General features: G+C 40.3%; 1 pseudogene; it reads right to left on the bottom strand.

Annotated features, from left to right (window-relative positions):
- Positions 1–5,456: 5,456 nt before the first annotated feature.
- On the bottom strand, positions 5,457–5,560 carry LOC131200300 (U2 spliceosomal RNA; annotated as a pseudogene).
- Positions 5,561–6,365: the final 805 nt, after the last annotated feature.

Genomic DNA, 6,365 nt, shown 5'->3' on the forward strand with positions numbered 1-6,365 from the left:
TCCACCCCATTCCAGGGGAAAGTTACTGCAAAATCCCCATTTCTTGCCAATCAGCTGGGACTTGGGAGGCAGAGAATAGATGGGGGCAGGGCCAGTCAGAATTTTTACTACCGGTTCTCCGAACTACTCAAAACTTCCCCTACCGGTTCTCCAGAACTGGTCAGAAGCTGCTGAAACCCACCTCTGGCCTAGATGACAACTTTGTCACCAAAAAGGTAGAGGAGACTAGATAGTCAGTTGTACTGGACTTAATTCTTATTAACAGAGATAAAATGATAGAAGAAGATGAAGTTGCAGAACTTTGGGGGACATACTCATACTGAAATTCAACACAATACAGGCAGAGGTAATCAAACAATGTCAAACTACTTTCTTAGGTTTTATGAGACCTGACTGCAACAAACTAAGAGGTAGTTTAGGAAGGATTCCATGGATGGAAATCCTAAAGAGAAAAACATCTCAAGATGCATGGGAAATTCTGAAGAATGAGATTGTAAAAGCCTGACACAATACCACAGAGGAAGAAATACAGAGACCCCAGACAAAACCAGCATGATTGCAAAAAGAACTCTCTGATAAACTGAGACAGGAAGAAAAAGACAAGTAGAGAAAATCTGACTATTTTATTGTCTGAGAGACGTTTAGGGGAAGAACACTTGTGAATCAGGGTTTTTTGACATATATCTTATTTTCAAACCATACAAGAATACAAAAGGTGTAATGCCATATAGGAGTTATTTCCCAATCTTGGAAACTTTTAAGAGGTGTAGATTTCAACTCCAAGAATTCTCCAGCCAGCCACAAAGTCCACACTAAATAACATTCCCAAGATTGAGTTGTTATTGCTAGTTGAGAAGTTGTGTCCGAACCATCGCGACCCCATGAACAAGGTTCCTCCAGGCCTTCCTATCCTCTACCATGAGTAACACTGCCTATATTAACATTGCAACACTATGTTAACATCGTACTATTTAACACTGCTTATAAATGTACTATATTACTAGCTGATCATCTTAAAATAACCATAAAACATCCATACCAGCCTGGATTTATTGCCAAGAGAACGTGTATATGTATATAATCCTATTAGAAAGTCATGCTCCGACTCAACCCTGCCAAGACCGAGTGGCTGTGGATGCCGGCATCCCGGTATAATCAGCTGAGGCCATCGCTGACTGTGGGGGACGAGTTATTGGCCCCCACAGAGAGGGTCCGCAATCTGGGCGTCCTTCTGGATGCACGGCTGTCATTGGAAGAGCATATGACGGCCGTCGCCAGAGGAGCTTTTTATCAGGTTTGCCTGATTCGCCAGTTGCGTCCCTTCTTAGACCAGGATTCCTTATGCACAGTCACTCATGCCCTCGTCACTTCCCGTCTGGACTACTGCAATGCTCTATACATGGGGCTCCCCTTGAAGAGCACCCGAAGACTCCAACTGGTTCAGAATGCGGCCGCGCGGGTGATAGAGGGAGCGACTCGTTGCTCCCATATAACACCCCTCCTGCGCAGGCTGCACTGGCTTCCGGTGGTCTTTCGGGTGCAATTCAAGGTGTTGGTTACCACCTTTAAAGCGCTCCATGGCATAGGACCGGGTTATTTACGGAGCCGCCTGCTGCTACCAGCGGCCTCCCATCAACCAGTGCGCTCCCATAGGGAGGGTCTCCTCAGGGTGCCATCGGCCAGACAATATCGGCTGGCGACCCCCAGGGGGAGGGCCTTCTCTGTGGGGGCACCAACCCTCTGGAATGAGCTACCACTGAGTATTCGCCAACTCCCTGATCTCCGGACCTTTCGACGCAAGCTGAAAACATTTCTGTTTCATCGCGCAGGACTGGCCTAATGGTTTTAAATGGGGTTTTATTGGTTTTTATTGATTTTAAATGGTCCAGCCAATCCTGAATTTTTGTTTTTAAACTGGTTTTAACTTTTATATTGATTGTTTTATTTTGGCTATAAACCGCTGTCTGCAACGACTGTTATAAAAAGAACTTTACAAAAAATTAAATTTGGGGGGAAAAAGATGACAGATCACATTTTTAAACCTATCAATGCACAGATATGAATTAATAATTATGAGCCATATCTCACTCTATTGAGAGGTACTAAGCAAGGATACCCATCACTCCCCTTTCTAATTAATTTAGTTATAGAAATGTTAGCAGTATGCATGAATGATAAACTTACATGGGTATAATATAAGGGGGAAATATTCTATTTATTTAGAGGAGATACAATATAGACCCTTTCAATTGCAATACATTCTTTTTAAAATAAAAAGGAGCTGCAAGATTTTACAGAAGTATGAGGTTTCATAGTTAATTTTAAAAAAGAGATCTGTGCATTTTTATCTTCAAATTACAAAAAAAATTATTTAATCGCTTAGAAATATCTTTGTATTTAATTTATAAATCCTGTATTTAAGAAAATCCTTAAAAACATTTAATGGGTTTTGTGAGAAAAACATGCTGACTTGAAAGAAAGGTCTCCTGTTAAAATAAAGCAAAACCTAAAATAGTGTCTCCTGCTGGACCAAAGGGTTGGTATAGAAGACCTCCGAGATCTCTGCCAACTCTGTTATTCTACGTTCTAAAAATTAAATCATTAGGAGCAGTGGTGGGTTTCAAATATTTTTACTATCGGTTCTGTGGGTGTGGCTTGGTGGCCATGGCATGGCTTGGTGGCCGTGGTCGTGGATGTAGCAGGGGAAGGATACTGTAAAATCTCCATTCCCTCCCCACTCCAGGGGAAAGATACTGCAAAATCCCCATTTCCTCCCGATCAGCTGGGACTCAAGAGGCAGAGAATAGATGCGGGCGGGGCCAGTCAGAATTTTTACTACCAGTTCTCCGAACTACTCAAAATTTTTATTTTTTATTTTTATTTATTTATTTTGTCACACAGTATATATGAGTGTAAGCATGAAATAACTATACAATATATAAGTATATATATAAGTATGAGTATGTAATAACTAAATTAATTGAATATAAAGAAAGGAAACAATAGGACAGGAACGGTAGGCACTCTTGTGCTCTTATGCACGCCCCTTATAGACCTCTTAGGAATGGAGTGAGGTCAATAGTAGACAGTTTTTGGTTGAAGATTTGGGCTACCGGTTCTCCAGAACTGGTCAGAACCTGCTAAAACCCACCTCTGATTAGGAAATAGAAACAACAAAAGTATACTTTACTGGAAATTTTTATAATGAGTCATGGAGCTTTCTCCCAGGATCTTGCAAGAGGGAGCCAAAAAACACCCCATTTTGCACATAAAATACATGCTATCAATAGCATTTGAAATAGCTAAGAGAAAGATAAAAGACACAATGCAATCACTGAGCAGCACCCTTATGAATTGTTATATTTACTTTTGATACCTAATGGAAAAGCAAATATCCAAAAGCATTTTTCATCCACAAGTCTGGGATCTGTGACAATAGCTTCTGATCTAACCTTACCGTCTATGACTTGAGTGTTCCTGTGAAGTGGGTAAACAATTCGCATAATTATTTCATAGTTTTATTTTTAATGGAACTTATTCACATTTGTAGGTAAAACATTTAATTCTTTTTTATATATAATTTCTCAATATAGCAGATGGAGCTATTTCCTGAATGTCAAGATTTTGTTAAATGTTTAAGGGGAAAAAAATGAATATAGAAAAGACAATGTGGGAAAAGATTAAGAAGAAAATGAAACCCTGGAATAAAAGCTGTTCTAAAATCCCAGGCTGAATGCTGCAGTTAAAAATGATGCTTTCTAAATTAAAGGCAGCCATCTACTTAATGTTCATAATTGGGCCCAGAATCTTGGCTGGTTTGAGCAAAAAAAAAAGAGTGCAGAGAAGAGCAATCAAGATGATTAGGGGACCAGAGGCTAAAACATATAAAGAACGGTTGCCGGAACTGGGTATGTCTAGTTTAATGAAAAGGACTAGGGATGACAGGATAGCAATGTTGTGATATCTGAGCGGTTGCCATAAAGAGGGAGTCAAGCTATTCTCCAAAGCACCTGACGGCAAGACAAGAAGCAATGGATGGAAACTAATCAAGGAGAGAAGCAACTTAGAACTAAGGAGAAATTTCCTGACAGTGAGAACAATTAATCAGTGGAACAACTTGCTTCCAGGAGTTGTGGATGCTCCAACACACTGGAAGCTTTTAAGAAGAGATTGGACAACTGTTTGTGTGAAATGGTATAGGGTTTCCTGCCTGAGCAAGGTCCCTTCCAACTCTGTTATTCTATTCTAAGACATCACATGCCTACTTTGCTCAACAACCACAATCCTGGCTGTCCCAGTTGCAGAAATTAAGTGGCCATGCAGTAATTAAGTAGACTGCTAGGGAGAAGGCACGGGCCTATTACCACACTTGGGACTTTCTCCCATCCAAACAGGGAGAACAATTGCAAGAACGTTTACTAGCGTTTTTGCCAGGTGTGAAGTCTGTTTATCCAGTATCCTGGACTTCAAATCTGGAACGGGCCCCAAATCTGGCAAAAACAATAGCCAATGCCAGCATTTTGAAAGGTTAAGAATACTGGCATTGACTAGCATTTACAATGTATGTATGTATGTATGTATGTATGTATGTATGTATATTTCAGTAGTGGGTTGCAAATCCCGTCGCTACTGGTTCGCTCATGGGCACGCGCATGCTCACACAACGCTTATGCGCATGCGCAAAATTTTCTGGGCAGGTGGGCAGAGCCTGCCGCCACTGTTACCGGTTCGTCCGATCCAGGGCGAGCCAGTAGCAAGCTACCATTGGTATGTATGTATGTATGTATTTATAAAAATGTATTAGCTGCCCATCTTGACACATGGTAACTCTGGGTGGCTTACAATATTATTTTTTAATATAATTTTATTTATGGGTTTTTTTTTCTTCAACATAGATGAATACTTGGTGAACAGTACATTGTCTGGAGCAATTTACTTTATACAAAATGGTAGTAACAAGAATAATATTATTTAGGTAAAGGTAAAGGTTTCCCTCGCACTTACGTGCTAGTCGTTGCCGACTCTAGGGGGCGGTGCTCATCTCCGTTTCAAAGCTGAAGAGCCAGCGCTGTCCGAAGACGTCTCCGTGGTCATGTGGCCGGCATGACAACGCCAAAGGCGCATGGAACACTGTTACCTTCCCACCAAAGGTGGTCCCTATTTTTTCTACTTGCATTTTTACGTGCTTTCGAAACTGCTAGGTTGGCAGAAGCTGGGACCAGTAACAGGAGCTCACCCCATTACACGGCAGCACTAGGGATTCGAACCGCCGAACTGCCGACCTTTCGATCAATAAGCTCAGCTGTCTGAGCCCCTGAGCCACCGCGTCCCCATAATATTATTTAGATATACATAATAATAATCTTTCAACTTCTAAGATTTTCCTATACATTGTAGTTATAATGCATTATATTTTGTAGTAGTATACATAGTAATATTTTCCCAACTTCTACTTTCTAAGTTCCATTTAATCTAATATGTAGTCTTCAAATAGAGGACATATCGGATATTAAATTGATAAGAACAGATACTACGCTTGATCTTTTTTCCCGAAGGCCATCACTCTGTTAAACAAATAATTCCCTCAACACTGTCAAACTATTTACTAAATTTGCACTACTATTAATCTTCTCATCGTTCCCATCACCAATCTCTTTCCACTTATGACTGCATGACTGTAACTTTGTTGCTGGCAATCCTTATGATTTATATTGATATATTGACCATCATTTGTGTTGTAAATGTTGTACCTTGATGAACGTATCTTTTCTTTTATGTACACTGAGAGCATATACACCAAGACAAATTCCTTGTGTGTCCAATCACACTTGGCCAATAAAAAATTCTATTCTATTCTATTCTATTCTATTCTATTCTATTCTATTCTATTCTATTCTATTCTATTCTATTCTATTCTATTCTATTCTATTCTATCTTAGCCAAAAGGCCGGGCAGCTTACAATATTTACGGGGTGGGTGGGTGGGGAATAGTAGGGAACATAAGCATTTTCATTTCCCCGCTGGAAGGCTCAGAAAAGCTTCAGGAACCCTATTCATTCTGAAAGATAATGGCAGGAAATGAACATATAGAATTGAAGAAATACGTAAGCTTTTTTTTCCCTTCAGAAAGACCTGTCCAAAGCACAGAAAAATAATGTAATTGATCCTTATACAGAAGACATATGTAGCATTTATATAGGGCACATCCCTGTGACCACACCTAATAATATATCACAATAATTGTGAATGCTCCAGCACTGGAAATTTTTAAGAAAATGTTGGATAACTGGATCTGACTGAGATGGTGTAGGGTTTCCTGCCTGGGCAGGGGGTTGGACTAGAAGGCCTCCAAGGTCCCTTCCAAC

Source organism: Ahaetulla prasina, chromosome 5, assembly GCF_028640845.1.
Source record: "Ahaetulla prasina isolate Xishuangbanna chromosome 5, ASM2864084v1, whole genome shotgun sequence".
In the NCBI taxonomy this organism is placed as follows: Eukaryota; Metazoa; Chordata; class Lepidosauria; order Squamata; family Colubridae; genus Ahaetulla; species Ahaetulla prasina.